This window comes from Anticarsia gemmatalis, chromosome 3 (genome assembly GCF_050436995.1).
Source record: "Anticarsia gemmatalis isolate Benzon Research Colony breed Stoneville strain chromosome 3, ilAntGemm2 primary, whole genome shotgun sequence".
Lineage (NCBI taxonomy): Eukaryota > Metazoa > Arthropoda > Insecta > Lepidoptera > Erebidae > Anticarsia > Anticarsia gemmatalis.
In genome coordinates this window covers 5,926,701-5,945,202 of record NC_134747.1, presented here as the reverse complement: position 1 = coordinate 5,945,202, position 18,502 = coordinate 5,926,701, and the positions used below count along the sequence as shown (strand labels likewise).

The 18,502-nt window shown below is 37.7% G+C and overlaps 1 protein-coding gene across 12 annotated transcripts in view; it reads left to right on the top strand.

Annotated features, from left to right (window-relative positions):
* Positions 1-18,502, top strand: part of mbl (splicing regulator muscleblind) — a 228,005-nt gene that overhangs the window by 116,611 nt on the left and 92,892 nt on the right. For 3 of the 12 annotated variants that reach the window (XR_012960513.1, XM_076135992.1, XM_076136000.1), the window contains exon 1: positions 3,501-3,694. The exons of 1 other annotated variant lie outside the window; for it this stretch is intronic. The gene's annotated coding sequence lies outside the window, so the exon portion shown is untranslated. Of the gene's footprint in view, positions 1-3,500; positions 3,695-18,502 lie in introns of those variants that run through there. 8 more of the 12 variants (XM_076135996.1, XM_076136002.1, XM_076135999.1 and 5 more) reach the window with 6 other exon arrangements.

The window sequence follows — 18,502 nt, the reverse complement described above, 5'->3', positions numbered from 1 at the left end:
CCGCGTCGTATGTGTCTAGTATCGATTTGTCATCACGGGAACGCTGAGAGAAGTCAGCTTCACTTACGGCTGTTTCAGTGCAGCGAGCCTTTAAATAATAAATGAGTCTCGGTGATAGAAGAGAACGAGAGCGTCCGCGCTCCGGTTGCCGTCGGAATATTGCGCCGCGCCCGCGCCCTCACCCGCGCCCGCGTGCAGACAGCGGGCTACGTGCGCCGCATAATGCACCGTCCCGTGCAAAATTCACAACTACGTACCCTCCGGCAAAATAAATTTACTATCTCTTATTTGCTCTAATTCGCGAAAACTACAACTCGAAACTCCGGTCTCGCCGTAATGATCGTACGACACCGTTTGCAGAATTAGTGATGAGTAGCGAATGTTTCGTTCAGTTTAACAAACTGCATTAAAATGACTGCATACATTTTATACTGGATGTTGTGCAGTTCTTATGCATTTTGCAAAGTGCAAAAGTTTTGTGCGCGTCGGTGTATCGGGGCATGCGATGCATGCGAACGCGAAGAGACCTCACCCCAACTTTTTCACTCCGGATTTCTTCATTTAAATAATGCTCCCTCGACTAAACGCATACCATGAACCAAGGTGATAATTTAGTTTTTGTAAAACGTTTTTCCTTACGAATCTCAACGTATAAATATTATGTCTGTTAATGCTACATTCTGCATCAAAAGGTTATTTTTATTTATGAAGAGTTGTATGACATTAACGTAATCGCGACCCATTTATGATTTATCGACCGTTCCGATAAAGCAATAATCGAAACGCAGAAGTAGCAGGTAATGAATTATTTAAATGGTTGCAAGACATAAAGCGATTCCTTGAATTGTAGTGAACTTCTTTCCATTGTTCGTAGCCGAGTTCCTTTATTTATTAAAAAAGTTGGTGAACACAGTTCAGCCCACAGTCGGACGTGGCAAATACCTGATGCGGCCGCTTCTTTGAAAAATATTTTCGGGTGCGCCTTGTGAAACAAAGCATGTTGTAGCTTGTTGTTAAGGAAATGAATGGACAAGGAGCTATCGCCTTGTTCTTAACGCGCCAATACAAAAGATTGCTTTCAGTGATTACATTTAAGTTAAGTCAAATTTTTTTGTTGCTGACTAATACGACTTGTGTTGATATAAACAACCATACCACCAGGTTCGATGAGTGCGACGAAAACGTACTACAATACACCTTCTAAATTCTGATTAATATCTCTTCAATGCCTTTTATTAAAAAATAATTATAATATTTTTTTATTAAAAAAGCATTAATAAATAAAAACAACAAACTTTCTCAATAAGTAGATGTAACGATAAAAATATTGAAGTTTTTATAAAGCATAATTACAAAACTGCAGGGGTAGGTTAATGTAGAGTGAGCGCATTCAAACTGTCATTTTTGTATGATCATAAACGCTATTGAATAGATAAACTACCACTAAATATACCTCAGAAACCGGAGGATAGTGGCATAACAAGGCGAAGATGGTGCGACGAACTGGTTTCGTTACGGGCAAAGGCAGTCAGTGGTAGACACGAGACCACGACAAGGTTGAGTAGAATATTGAAAGCGAAAGCTTTGCTCTGTAGTGGAACACCAGCTTCTAAATAAATAAATAGACGTAACTCTATCATGACCTACCTCAAATGGATTGTCGCTTGATTAATTTTTATTTTAACATTTAGTCGTAACATGCTATATTTATAAATTATATCACCAGTCTGTTTATAAATGTATAATTCCATTCAATATGAGAATTTCTTAGAAAAATGACACTGGTTATAGTTTTCCTTTAACCGTTCTAAGAGCGAGCAACATAGAGCACGCAAACACTCGGTGTGTCAGTTCGGAAATAGTGACTTAAGCAGAAACTGATAAGCGTGTAGGAGTAGATATTGCACGACAAGGGTTCCATAGGTACGTACGCTAAATATTTTCCGGTTTTCCTCAATCTATGTTTAAATATCAGGCTCTTTTATAAAAACGAATACAGGTACTTTGTTTTGAACTTGGCCTATTTTTTTCATGCCAGACAAAAATGTGTTAAACATTTGACTTGAGTTCGATTAATATTTTCGAATCATTATGCCTGACTAATTACCTGCATTCATGAGGTATCCTCATCTTTATAAGTCTTAGTAATAGTGGAGATAACAATAGTCTTTGTGTAGCTATTATCAAGTTATAAGTACCTAAGTACGTGCTTTTCGGTGTAATCGTAGTCCACACAGAATCATTCGTTTCACCATTGAATAAATAGACAAATGGCTAGCAAACATGGAATTTTAATACTTTAAAATATTTTCAAACAATAAGTACACAGTACTTCGGTATTATATTCAAACAGAAAGGACTCATAATAATAAAACAACATGAAAACACGATAATAATATAAATAAATCGATGAAACACGTACAATATAGTACCTACATAATAATAAGTCTAACACAGCCTCCTTACAGTGGCTCGCAGTAGGCTTCGCTTGGTGCCTCGGTTCTTATTAACGTGCATAAATATCAGTTCCCTGCCGCCTCGTGCAAATTTAGCGCCAAAACGCGACGCTCCAAACAAATCAACCTGTACCTTCTACTACCTACCTCATTCATTCGCTTATTCATTTTTTTGTACGTATAGCAAACAGGTAGGTAAATCTGGTGCCTTTGACGACATTGAAGACGTAAACAAGTTCTTTGTTCTCTTGTAAGTTTTAGACAAATTATTAAGTAAACTGTAGGTGCTTATTAATGGGTCGTGCAATTCCCCAAAACTTCAATAGTAGTGCTGAACTAACTACCTACCTTTAAAAACTTTTTTATGAATATATTTTGTAGGCAAGCAATTTTACACTATAATCCGCAGGGAAACCTGCCGATTTTATTTGTTCGAAACATCAATTTGAAAGTAAAACAAAGTTTGAATAGTATTTTACTAGATTTTATTATCTGAATCGGGTAATTTCCCCTGTACAAACACTCGCCTCTGTACATTCGTGAGCCCCAACGCGCGCTAAATTTGAATTCATGTTACGAACGGGCTACATAAACCAATTACTGAACAGAGCCAATGGCGGGTGGCGGCACGCGGAGAATCGATAATTCACAATATGCCCGCTAGAGGGCAACGTCGGCGACGCGGTGCGCGCCCACACCACTCCTCCACGTTGCGCATCCGTCCGATAAACCTTGCAACGACGTGCATTTCACGCAACAATATTATCGCCCAAATATATTTGAGTTTTGATGGCATTTTTGCAACATTTATTACTTTATATGAATGCAAAAAAATATACGTATTTTTTTATGCATCAAATGTGGAAAATAATATAAAAAAATATATTTAATTTATGGAAAAAAAATCACTTCTAAAAATAAATATTGAATATAAATATTTTTTTACGAAACAATACATACATTTCAAATTAAATTATACAAACGTATGACAAAACATGTAAAATTCACTTAATAATACGCCGATACAAAGTCACATCGGGCCGTCGTTCGTAGTCAGCTGCTGCTTAGCTTGCCGTTTCGTGTCGCGCTTCTTGTCCGCTTTCAATGTTTTCCGTTTTATTTTGTTATTTCTGTGATGCAAACCGATTTTTTAACTAATATTTGTATTATTACGTTACTGTGAATGAAACTGTGCAATAATACAGTGGTATCGGCCCCCGGACAACAGAAAGACAGAGGTAAACGCCTTAATATTTTTGTTTGTCGCGAACATAACCTCTCTGACATCACGTACGATGCTCAATTTCAGTCGTTTAGCATTTTATGTGAATAGTAGAACTGGATATGGGTCTTTTTAAAAGAATCAGATGTCGGCATAAAGTTTTCATTCAGTGTAATCGTCGGACTTTATGTTTATAGCATGAATCGTGCCTGGAGATATTGATGGTTTCGATACCTTTACTTCTTTCAATAATAAGCCGATCACTCAACGATAATACCCATTCGTGGTATTCTAAACACGTAGAAAGCCTAATCGTTATTATGTTTATGTATAGGATTATATGTCGTGATAATAAATTTCGATCCGGGGAAATGTTGTCTCGAAAGTGAATCACCATGACAATGCTTGCTTGATAAAACAATGACATTGTGTTCCCACAGGGGGCGTTACTTGTTGGAAAATTGCGAGCACTTAACTTTGCTGTAGATTTGGCTGCACGTATTAAACATTTCACGAAATCATAAATATGTTTATGATCACTTACTTAGATTATTATGGTTCTAAATGTGTTGTGTTTTGATTCCAACCACTACAAACAATAGGTTCGTTGTTGTTGTTAACTTGGGTTACTTACTCACGGTTACTAAGCGGGATGATGTAGTACCAGTAGTACGGAACCAACCATTCAAATAAGAAACCAAGAGTCATGAACATGTAGCTAACACTTTATTCGTTATCGTTACTAATACTTTTGAATACCTACTACAAGGGTATTATACTAGCCTTTTGTTTGTTTGTTACCTTTTGTTACGTCCAAAAATCTATGTGGAAGAGTTGATAGTACTTACGTCATTGATATTTTAGTTTCTGTCAGGTTCTCAAATCCTATGAGAAAATGATTATCCTATTCGATTTTTTGGAGTATCTATTCGATGTTGTAGCTTTATAAACACCATACAAATGTATCATAATAATTATCGTGTCATTTTAAAATACCGCGTCACACTTACAATTTGTTAGTATTTTACATGTGTGCAAAATTTCAGCTCAAACAAACATTGGCAAGTGCTTCAAAATAGACTTGCGCAAGATTGTTCAAAACAAGTGTGAAGTTATGAAGCATGTAATATTTCGTTACATGAACGAATTTACAGGTACATACATAATACCTCGGTACCTATTATATTTTAACGATTTTCCATTATCGTTGTTTGATTACTACCGCTTCTTTTATGCTTAGGATCGTAGGTAGATTACTGTTTCAATGATTTATAATTGCTGCATTACCGATAAGGATTTCACTAAATGGATGCTATTACAGTATATTGTAGTATTTTTTGCTTTTTAGTTGCTTTTTTTTTAAACATAGCTTACTAAGTCTGATAATGTATTTTTTTTGCTAGAAATTTAGACAAAAGACGAATTATGTTCTTCTTGTGTCCAGTGGGATATCTGCAGAAATTCAATCATTATAATGTTTTAAACTTATAAAGAAAACCGAAAATCATCTTAAATGATAGCAAAACATGGGTCCTAGTCAAATACTTTGTTTTGATCAATACTCCATTTTCAATTTTCCAGTGAAAACACCCACGCAATAGCCTTTGTTGTTTATGATCCTTATTCTATTTATGTTAGCCATAACATGTGACAGAGACAGGCAGCGTATTAATAACCCCGGAGATTTTCCCACGCTGAAACTGTCTCACATATCTTACATATTCGTTTCTTTGCCGATGTCGTAAACGGTGTAATGCTCACTAACCAATCAGGAAGGTAATATGCATATTAATACTTCTGCAAGGTGTCAATGCTACGTAGAAAATGCTTATGTTGGCTTTAAAGCGTGTTGTTTTTAAAAAGATATAGGTACATTAAAATTCGCGCTAAATAGTTAAATACCCGATAACAACGATAAGCTATCAAATTCCAGTTTGACCTTTTACTAAATATAAATGCCATGTGAGTTCTTTGTTTTAAATACATAATATTGTTGCTAACGATGTGAAATGTTTTTCATGTGAATACATTTTTTTTTGGTGGCCAAAACTAAGATGTTTAATATTCGTCTACTTTCTCAAGTAAGTAGATAACGGCTTCATGGTATGCGGTCTATATTTCTTGCCAGTATACCTATTTGTTTGTGCACACTACTCACAAATAATGTCTTTAATATTTTTTTAACCTCCCTAATGTCTATCTAATGATTACATATTCGAAAACGTTGTTAAATACAGATGAGTAGCTGTATAACGTTTGCAAATGTCGACTTTTGTCGAAAATGTCCGTCTCGTCGGCCATATTCCGTTTAATGTCGCAATATTGTGAGCGTCGGCGGGCGGCCGCGGCCGGTCGCATGCATTTACATACATTAATGCGGACGCTGCACATGCATGCACCTCGCTCTGAATGTGTGTGCGCTGCGAATTAACTGTAATTGAGCCATTCGGACAGCGGCGAGCCGCGCTCTACTGCCTCTGTAGTTTGGCCGCTCCGCCACCACTTTCCGTGCGCCGCTGTATCTATTGTAAACAATGTAAACATTATCCATTGAATATCTTGGTCGTTCATAACATTTTTACACTATATACCAATTAAAAGTCATATCTGAAGACTTGTAATTCGAGAGCAAGAAAGTCGCAGTTAAAGATTCGTCCTCGCGATGGAGACCGACCGATACTAGCTTTAGGATATTCATCTTCACCCCTTTCTGGAGAAACAAACAGGGGCGTCGGAATTTTGTTATTAGCGTTACAGAGGGAGGTAGGTGCCTCTACCGTCGCGCACCTGACTGATTGATAGCACTTCTTTCCACCTCGGGTCGAGCTTGTAATCGAGCCATTAATAAAGTTTACTGCCTCCAAGTTTATCCTGCGGACTCGTTATTTGCTTAATGGGCTGGCAAACGGCTCGGGCACGGGACACCTGTGCTGGTCCACTCATTGTGAGCACTAATTGACATATTGATGAAGATGTTCCTGATTTTAAATCCATTCTTCGACAAAAATGTAAACTTAAATAGGATCAACGTCAAGGACTGAAAACAATGGAATGGTCCCAATATGATTTTTTATTATTCGGTTTCTAGTAATGTTACTAATAAAAATACGTTTACGGCAGTTTGTCAAAAGAATAATCGATTTTGTCTCAGTGCTTTACAGAAATAAATAGAGCCGAGAATTATTTTATTTGGTTTCCAAATTATCTGACAGTGGGTCGAGCTAATGTCACTCGACGCTTGACAAAGCGACTGTTGGCACGGAGAGGCTTTGCTCGCAGCTATGTAAACAAAGAGGGCAAAAAGGTTGAAGCATAAAGTAATAAAAGTTTTATTTATATTCCAGTTTATACTTTAAAGAGAAAAATTGCAACTCCAATAAGAACAAACTAGTTATTGTTGCATTTTTGAATGTGTAGTCCTACGAACTTAAAACTTTCAACTATCTTGTTCTATTATTCGTTTGCGAAATAGATCATCATTTGGTAGGGAAACCGGGATTGTATATTTTCATGTTATGGGGACAAGGCTATCAAAGGCGATGAGTAGTTCAGCGTGGGTGTCAGTTTTTTGACAGTCGGCACTCGGCTGCAAGAGGCTTAACTTGACAGAATGTAAACGGTGAGGAGACAAGGGAGGCGCGGCGTTGTCGTAAAAAAGGGCAAAGCAATAATTGCGGTGGAGTGCGGGCGCCGGGCGGCATCGGGGCCCACCGCTGTCGCATCGGAGCACGAGCTCGGCCTCTTCCTTCCGCCCGCTGTGATTGAAAGTTGACATTGAACGGCGCGGGGTGGCACCAGGTACGGCCCTCGCTATTTTTGACCCCGCGACCTATCGCGCCGGCGATCGGCCTCGGCAGAAACTTGCCGTTTTAATCGCGTGAATGTGCCGCACCGTTTGCAAATGCGCACAATACTAACCTTTCGTGTACCGCCGCAAATTGGCGTCGCGTTTCTACTCCTTGGGTGCAATTAAGTCGAAAAAGCTCCAATTTTCAACTTTTAAAAGTAACAAACACTTTTTTTGTAACAAGTGGGTCAAATTCTGCGTCTCTGCGAAACAAACAGTACATACCCACCAGTTTATCTGTTTACTTTTCAATTCCGTGTCGTTATGATGCGTTCCCGCGTTACAGCGGCAGCGTGGCGTGAGATTAACTGATTACAAGTATTTTCAATCAATCAGTCGGCTTAATACGAATCCAAATGATCTGAATGAAGACGATGTTGACACCGCCGCCGCCGCGGCAGAGTGCCACTCGAATTGGGTCAACGCCTACCGACAAAAGGTGCGGCGTCAGATAAGCGACATTTCCCGGCGTCCAGCTGCCGCTCGGCCCTCCTAAAACAAAGAACAATGAAATATATCTCATTTATTTACGTTTACCGCGTTTCTTTTTTTTTTTGGTGTACGCAACCAATGTATAGATAATCATTAAGCGCCGTTTACTCGGCGCCCTTTAATGTGTTTGCATGCTCGACAATTTGATACCACGCCTGTTTGCATTGTTGCCATTTTGCCTTCCCGATTAGGGTCGCATTCGAGCTCCATATTTATTAGAGCGTAGGACTCGCGACATGACTTTCATTTTATACGGACACATTATACTTATACAGCTATATTAATATATGAAGGCAGTTTGCTTTCACTTTCAAAGTTCCAGTATTAAAATGATTATATGCAGTGCACAATTATGCAATATTGTAAATATCCTTTTTTTTCAAAGAGAGTCGAAAAGGATTTTACAGCTGTTTGACAGACTGTAGCGCAAACATGGCGTAACTGGATAGTGGTGGTAGCTACGTATAGAAAGCTCGGTGGCGGAAGGACGTGTCACTCACGGCGCGCTGACGTCTGCCTGCTTTCAGTAGAGCGCCAGGCGAGTTTCCGACCTGCCCTCTGACACCGACACTATTCAACGTCACATATACTCTACAATTGCAATGCCGCATACAATCGAAATGGATTCACACTGCCGACCACGCTCTCTTCATACCATTTTTACATGCGAGAGTCAAAGTTAGAAAGCAAACGCACTTCGTGCCAAACAATTTGTTAGATTTACAAATAAATAAACAAATATTTATTTAAAACATGAATCTTACAAATTACAATAAATTCTGAAACGAGAACAATGGCTATGTCTCTAAAGGGACTCGGGTCCCAGTAATCATTACGTAAAATGTTGTGACATGGGATAAACAGACAGACGTTCATTCCGAGGATGCCGTTTGAGGTAGAGTCCGCAAATACAAAATCCCATTTGAAATCAAATTAAATAAACCCTTCTTAGGCATCCGTTATAAATCTACTAAAAAAATAGCCGATGAAATCTCTTTGCTGGCATTTCTTACTGCAAAATATTGTTTTTAAAGACCTGTGGAAAATAATGACTTTAAGAAAAAAATATTTCAATGTTACAAAAAACAGTATTTATACTTATGTATCCATTTATTGACTGAATACTTTGAAACAATATTTTTAACCCACTTAGGCCATCATAATGCCTGCAACCTTTTTTAAATTATATTTATGAGTTTAATTTAATTCATATTACATTAACTGAAACTCTACACCTATTTCTATTCTTACAGAATTGTGGTCAGACTTTGAGCTAGCATGGCTTTTCACTTAACAAAATTGTTCAGTTAAATTTTGTGACACGAGTTCATTGCGAGGACTTAGGAGTGACAGGTTAATTCTGTGCTCAAACTAAAACTATGATAGAATCCCTGTTTAGAATACTGGTCAGTTTTGACCAAAATTTTTTTTTGTTCAGTATTCATTACAGTAGTAGTAGTCCCCAACTCGCAATTGGTCAGTGTAGTGGACTCAAGGCTTAACACTTTCCTCATTACGGGAGGAGACCCTCGCCCAGCAGTGGGACTAAGTAAAATTCATTTATTTTATTGTCACTAAAATGGCCTGGGTAGTTAATCTATTCATGAAAATCAAGAGTTTGCCTTTTTAATTTATATAAAAAATATATTATGATTACTCCTTAAGATAATCGGAGTGCTTTAATTCGCAGTCTTTGTTTATGAACGCGTGTTGACACAGTGTCTATAAGTGGAAAACGAGTCGGCAATACGAGGCAGTTTATCACGTGCGAACCGGGTCGACCGACGGAGCCCGCCGGTGACGTGCCCGGCGCTATAATGTTCTCCATCACGCGACACTACACGGCATTCGAGAAATTTATTTGTAACTAAAACTTTGTTTACAGCATCTACTTAACGCCACCCCCGCACTTGCAACCTTTATTTAGCCTTATGTTGACATTTGAAAAGAAAATATAGTTACGCTTTCATTTACACTTGCAATGTTTAAAAAAGTTAAGTTAAATAGAAAGGAAGATTCAATGTGTCTGGTTACGTTTGACGCACAATATGAACATAATTGGCAAAATGTATTATGCAGTCTGAATCCATCAGTATTGTAATTACAATGCAGCGTAACATGTCATAATGAAGTTAGAATAAACCATGACGATGCTGCATCACATTTGCATAAACCGTTAGAGTTTGTTATTATGTCATAATCTTAATACGTGTACTTACATAATAGTTTGTCCGCATGAATAGAGCTCTTCGACACTCTCAATACCTATTTCCTATGTTTTCTTTTGTCTCTGGCCTTTTAAAAGCATTTTTTTCTTCATTACAAACAACTGAAAGTATCCGAAACCAAGCAAAAAGAAAACAAATTAATTATTCTCATAATAATATGTTCATAACAACTCCAATCTATCAAATAACCTTCACAGTTATAAAATTATTGATTTGGTTCAGGTAACTTTATTTCATAATATCAATTGATTAAAAATCATTAAATAATCAACAAGCAAGTCCCCAATAATCATTGAAACCATATCCCTGTAAGTTAACCATTTTATTACAACTAGAATCATCTCAAAACAGCACACAATATATCTGTAGAAGTACGTAATAACGTAACATAGTATTGTGGCGTGATTGAAATTTCATACGAACGACGACAACGGGGTAGTTACAAAAGTTGTTTAGTATTTTATGAGGTAGCAGTTCTCATTGTTGTCGCAGTAATGTCCGTACGTACCATAAAACTCTCTAATGCCTTAACGATACAATAAATCACTAACTTAGTTCCAACCGCGTCGTTACAACTTGAGATGAGCAATCAAATTAAAATTTTCAATAGTTTCGCTGACTATTTAATTATTTACTCACATTTAAATAGCTTTAGAGAAAATACTCTTACTGCTCGCTATTTGTATGGATTTATACTGGTTTGAGATATCTTTAGTAGGCACTAGGCAACTGCCAAGTTAGCACCAATAAATAATTGATTAACATCTGATCTCTTATCTACACATATCTTACAAGAGGCAATCTAATTTTCTCCGACAGCATGAGCAATATAAGTCCGTTTACGTTTTCAAAACTTTTTGTGCGTAGTATATTCGGGCAAATAGTTTTATGTCGACCATTTTGACTTTTATTTTATTTTTCGTTTATTTTCCCTTGCGCGGCCGTAAAACGTACCTGGGCTCGCTCGCGGGGATAACGGAGCGGGCTCACGAAAAATTTATTATTGAGACCTTTTCGCCCGAGCTCCATCGACAGACATTGCGAAGGCGAAAGTTATGAATGACACATGTTTTGAAATATTACCTGCAGTGAACTGCTCCCGAGAAGAAAATTTCATAGGATGAGAAGTTTATTTGTCGTGAAATATGTGGGAGTTTTACGAGAACGGGCGACTTTTACAATGCTACGGATCAAGCAATTTTCTTACTTTTCGGTCTATATTGCAGAGTAATAAGGCTGAAAGGTACATTCCGGAGAATAAAAGTATGAGGTGCGACAAATTGGATGAGAAAAGTTTGTTATTCAGTCCTTGAGCGCCTATTTGCTTCGTTACCAACAAGGACTTTTTGAATCAAAGCAAGGAGAAAATATTTTCCTGGCGTTCTTTATAAAGTGCATTTAGAAGCGGGAACTAATTACTTAGCATGCAATAAAATAAGCACTTAAGTTGGAGCTCAAGTGAATATTTCCTTAAATATAATAGGTAATCGCGTGTCATACGCTCGGCTGTGTGTAATATTATGGTTTGCCAGTCAATGTTCATAATTATTGCTAAATATATCTTTGAATGCATCAGCAGTTCATATTGTCCTCATTGTAAGTTCAGAAATAATTCATTATGTGCTGTATTTATGAATTGTCAATATACTACTAATATGACTTGGAGGTTAGATTTTAACAAGCATAGCTTAAATTAAAAGTAACGTGATTTATAAAAATTCCTGTGAAGCATAGCTTGAATTAAAAGTAACGTGATTTATAAAGATTCTTGTGAAGTATGTTTATATTTAAGGCATCTGAATCGCTCATAGTAATCCTGACTCCAACAGCTGCCTAGCACATGTGTCCTTTGTCTGGCGTCTCGCTTGATCTAACACCGTTCTACACCACCATGTAAACGTCATTTGCATAAACCATACAAGGGAGTTCAAATCAATACTTCGCGGTCACTCCGAATTTTCTTGTAAGAAATCGTGGCTCTCATGTTTATTTCTCTAATACGAAATTTCGTTTAACCTTTTTCAAATTCTGTTTTAATGGATTTACGTCGTCAAAATAATCATTCGATTTTTATTACGAGGTAAAGTATTTTAAGGTTATTGACATTACAGGAAAATTATGTCCATACATTTATCAGAATAATGTTAGGTACGTAATGTTATGTATAAAGCAACTGTGTCGCTCGCTCCACTGGCGATTCGTTGTCCGACGAAATTAGCGCCAACTCGCTCCGTCCCGAGCCTCTGTTTTATTCAGGCCCTTGGGAGCTCTGACACAATGAAAAAATTGTTGTATGGCATGCTGACGTTTTGTTTTTTTTTTTCGCCAATTATGGAAATTCGCGGGCATCGTGCGCCACCTGGCGTGGACATGCCCCACTAGCTATTCTCCCGAGACCGCGTCACCGCCGCCTCTAGTTTGTTCCTGCTACGCGAGCTAGAGAAAGTTCTAATTTCACTTTTACTATAACTTTGTCACATAACTCATAGTTTACTCATGGAACATTCGCCGCTGAGAATGAATAGTATTATTTTGATCATTCGTCTAGACAGTTTATGAATTATCAGCTGAGGTGAAGAATGGACGTTTATGAAGATAAGGGTCGCCTCTTGGCTTATGAAAATATCTTAAACTATTTCACAATAAATACACCTACATAGAGATATAATTTTCTGTTCTAAAGAATCTCATTTATGGAGTCATATTTCAAAAACCGGTTTAAAATTAATATTACGCGGTGACTACTGACAACATACCTTTTAAGTACTAAAATCGCAATAGCAGTTTTATTGGGCCACTGATTTTATCCGCACGAACATTGTAATAAGTAATTTCGCCAGGTCGGTCGATATTGTGCAAGTAATGCAATCGTGCTGTATCGAAAGTGGTTATCGAGTGGGCGATCGGTATTTTCCCGTCGCCATCGTGCCCTGAGTCACCGCCGCTCGGCGCACGATTCGCGGAACTCACTCAACCCTTCGCAGGGGGTGCGTTCGCTAATGACTACCGGACAACGACCGCCCTCCGAAATGCAACTTGGACTACGTGCAAATGTACACCCTCGAAACCACAACAGTAAACTCCAATTCGGCAGACTCCGATATCGTTCTGCAATTCAGTGCGTGTTTATATGCAGCTTTTCAATCGGTAACATTATTTTGATAAATATGCATGAAGTGGCGAAACCAGTGGCGTGGGTAACATAAAACGCCATCGTGAAAATTTAATGACATTTCCTGGTAGTTGGTAATGAGTCATATCCGTCGAAGGGTTAATTTTAACGCGATATCGCAACGTAAAATCGTCAATTTCCTATCAAAGGGGTTGTTGGGGTAAGGCACTCTACCTATTATTTCTTGACTGCGAAATAAATGGGGTAGAGACCGTCGGCGACCGCAAATTTGATGTGAAAATATTGCACTATTTTATGATACTTTAATATCCATAACGGTGTATGGACTTCCTGTCTTACAAACAAACATTCCGTGGGAAGGAACACAATGATCTTCATATTATTCTTTCTTGAACTGTTAATAATATTGGTGCAACAATAAATTGGCTATTTGTTATGCCATTTGTCTTCCAATATTTGATAATGAAATAAAAGTGGTTTGATTTTCTTGAATATATTATTTATTACATCAGTTGAAAATCATGTACAGGGTGGGCCGCGGAGTTTTGCGAATTTGAAAAATTCATAAATAAAAAACCAAAAGATATATTAAAACCAATTTATCTTTAAATTTAAGTTAACATTTGGGAAAATCATTTCTTAAAAATAACACCATTCTGATGCGCACCATCCCGCTGCAAACATTCTTCGAATCTCGACTTCAAATTGACATAAACTCGTTCGCACATGGCGCGCGGAATAGCGGCCATTTCTTCGCGGATATTGGCCTTCAACTTTGCAATCGTGGTCGGATTATTATTGTAGACTCTACTTCTCATGTAGCCCCACAGGAAAAAATCTGGTGGAGTTAAATCCGGACTCCTCGGTGGCCATGGAAAGTCACCTCGATGCGAAATGAGCTTTCCAGCAAACATCTCCTTTACTACTGCCAAACTCTCGTTAGAGGTATGGCAAGTGGCGTCATCTTGTTGAAACCATGTCGCACTATTGTACCCTCGAAATTCTGACAGTTGCGGGAAACATAAATTGCCCAACAAGGCTGTGAATCGCTCAGTATTTAGAGTCACAAAATTCCCTCGCTGGTCTGTACGGAAGCTTTGACTTTGTGTATGTTTTCATCTGTCCTTTTCGTCCTTTTGGGCCCCTTAGGTTTCTGATTAAAGGTCGAACCGGTAGCCTCGAACTTTCTGACTCACGCCTTAATCAAACTTTCACTCGGACACTGTTTTAAATCATGCATCCATAGTGAGAGCGAAATGAACGTTGAACAATAACGCACAAATCAGCATTTTTGTAATAATGTTTTACACAGAACACACGCTGTTCACCCGTGAAGTGCTTCATTGTGACTAAATTTCCGAAGCCCGAGCTACAGATCCCCACCTCCCGCGCTTCGCTCCCGTCCCCTGTTCCAAAGCTATGGCGATTTTAAATTCGTAAAACTCCGTGGCCCACCCTGTATTATGTAAAGCATAAATAACTATAATGACTGTTAACCGCTGAGCTCAATTACAAGTAAAAAGTAAATATTTGCCTGACTCATTGTATCCTTTCATGAAGTTTGTTAAATTAAGCAGTGTTTGTGTACGCGTTTGTGTATCTTGATTGCTCCAGTTCCGATTGTGGGTTGCTTTGTGCTTAAGTTGATGGCGCCAGTCTATACGTCACTTTATTCGAGCACAGAGCCGACTTGCTCTCGTGAATCTGAGACTTGGCTTATCTAGATTTACCCGAGTCTCTACCTATGTACACAAGTAATGAGATTTTCTAGCCACCGTAACACTAGACTGTTCAAAGAGCTTTAATAGTCATCTGCATTCATCAAGAATCTCAACTCGTCATACATATGCATGCCTTACGTATCGTATCTTACGTGGAATGTTCCGTTTGTATTTTATTTTTATTAAGTATGCTAAATGGAGGAATCAAAATGTGTTATTTATGATATAATTGGTGATGCATGTGATTTGATAAGTTTGATATTTTTTTAAATCTTTATGCAATCGGGTATGATCTGTTGTTAAAATACACAAAGGTTATAGTTACTCCTTTTCAATGTTGACAACACTTGATATCTTACAGTACACTGTGAGATATCAAGCGCAAACTCATCTATTTCGGATGCCAAAATATAATATTTGTAGTATATCTATCGTAAACACAGTAAGTCATCCTTTATCAGGTAAAACTGGGTGTCGAATGTGTCGATACTAACATACTTGGCAGCCATACTCATATGGTTCAGTTAAACTAAAATAGCAATACGCACCTATAACGAATTCTTACAAACTTAGTTTGTCGTATTCGCAATTCATTTTACTAAAATAAACAAACACATTTGAATAATTAAAACTAAAAAATAATGTGTACGTTGCCCCTCGTGACCGCAGTAGCGACATATTCGATAAGTGCAGATAACAATCGGCATTTTACATTCACTTCTCCAGGCACCTTGACCCACGCAAGGTGATTCAGTGATATTATAACGCTGTATCCGCCAATGACCACTTCGAAAGTACCTAGCATTATTCAGACAAGCGTTCGGTTTGCTCTTGATAAAGTCTTGAAATTTTATGATCGTTTACAACGGGTACAAGTATGAAGCGGTTACAGTCTTTATATGCAAACGAATTTATAAATTTGTATGCTTCTATACTTAGACGGAGAGTTGAGTCAAAGTTCGACGTAAGAGTGACTTTAATGCTATTATTCTAATTACCACGCAGATCATAGGTAATTGTTTTTAAACCTAGGAATGTAAATGCGTCATCAACCTTTTTACACCACCGAAAGTTAAATACATTATTTGGATAAGTATAAAAGAACCTGCTACTAGAAAGTAAAAGGCTAATAACAATTTTGTTGGCGAGTAATCGCAAGGTCCATGGAAAACAATGATGCATATTTGTGGTTTTTGCTATTATTACGTTTCTCTTTCGTTTCCTTTATGTCTGACACAAAAGAACTGTCTTTAATAACGTGAATTAATTGAAAGCCGTAAGCTTTCGTGCTTTTAAATTTTAATTTCGCTTTCAATGTGGTAAAAGCAGGTTAAATATGTCTATTTTTCTATCACCACACTGGATTAAAACTTGAAAACGTCTCGCCCTCAGTATGGGCTCATTTCCTGCAACGTAAAACACCGGCTTCATAACAAATAGAGCAATGAGACTGTTTTGTGCGCGCCACATCGCATGCACTAAACAGGTTCTGTTGTGAAACAAAGCCATGAGCCTGCCACTTTTGGACTCTGCGATACCCTTGTCTGCTAAATATACAATTACAATTATACAATAGAATGTAGTGGATATGTGATGATACTTTTAAGAAAGATTGGTTCTATTCCAATTTGGTTGTTTCCATAGAATATATTTCAGTTTCCATTCGGTATGCTTTCATACAAATGTGTCCAAGTTTCTCTAGGGTACCATTGAATCACTGAAACTAGAACTGTATTATGCATTGACCCGAACAGTTGTCTTTGTTTGCAATTTCAGGTAATGTGCTTTTGGTAATAATGGAACCCAGTTCGTAACTTCTCTTTGTCTGCGTGCCATATACGGTCGAATACTCTGTTTCACTTTTTGATCGAACCTTTCATAAACCTCTCACATTTTTAATGTTTTGTCAACTTTCTCGTGCTGCTATAACCACATAGGTAAAGATATTGATTGTCGTTTAAAACAAAAAGTATGAAAGCGTGGTAGAAAATAAAAAGCTTCACTTAATACATAGATCAAGCTATGTATTAAATCGTGATATTAATGCGGTGCATAAGCAGATGACCCGGCTAATGCACTGGCCCTTGGCGTGCGGCGGCCTGGCGACCGACTTCGTCAGAAGGGCTCTTTCGCAAACTGGTTTGTGTGCCCGCGCCGGTTTCGCCCCCGCCGCATGGCCGCAATCGCCCGCCAACTCTGTTCGTTTTACACATAACTTGCTTGCTAAATCCATGATTTAAAACCTCTTTATAACTCTACATTTTTATATTCGGATCAATCAAGATGCAGTATTGTGTGGTTAAAGACCAAACTTTATACGATTAGATATTGTTTAACCGATAACAGTATTTGTAGAGCGTCATATCATCGTTGCTTGAGCTTACACTTAGTTATTGATTTTCTGTTCCATTTCGCTTCCATTCCATTTTAATATGACAATCCATGTTATCCTTCCCGTATATAAATAGTTTCTGTTTTCCCTTTAAACGTGGATGATATTATATTATTAGGTACAAGTGGTGATGTGTTAATTTAAAACGATTAATTACTGTTATATGACACAAATTTTAATATTGCCTTATAGTTGTCTACGTATTGACTCAGGTTGTTGTTCGTTAGTCACGTGTGCTAACTTTTGTATAATATCGATTCGTAACAAGTTGCACTGTATCTGTATATTTATACTGGTTACGTAATCAACGCAGTGACAGTATTACTTCATTTTATGCATGTACAGTGAACAGTGCACACAGACACATATCGTGTAGGTGTGTGACACGTAACGAGCAAGGCAGTTTTGCAACCGTGTTAACTTCAACGCTTTTGATTGCATGTCAGTAAACTCAGAACACACAATAAGAACTCGTTCTACATTTATTTTTGTATTGAACGTCAAACCTAACTGTCTCTGTTATGTGCCCATTATCTTCAATACCATTTGTAATGTGTCCGTCGCATTCTGCATGACTAATTTTCAATTTTCGTCTTGTTCTGCTGATTAGATAATATGACAGTTTAAAAGGATAAAGAGTAGTCAGATGGTCGTACATTGTGGTATTTGTAAGAGTAAATACAATGTGATTTGCACGGCTTATGCGCAGCACTTGGCTTTCTGGCAAGAGAAAGTGCAATGTGCTCTACTTTCCACTTCAGTCTAATACACTATGGTATAAAACAAGTATAACATACTATATTAACGTTGTGTACGTCGTTTGATTAAATCCAGCTTTCAATTTAAAGTAACTTTACTGAATAAATTTTGCAAATGTGGGTTTTGTGTTGAATTCTATAGAGGAAAACAAGTAGATTTATTTATACTGTATAGTACATGCTGTTATAGCTTATTATTAATTTGAGGATAAATTCATACATGCACGTGACCGTTATCTGAGAACAGACGTGA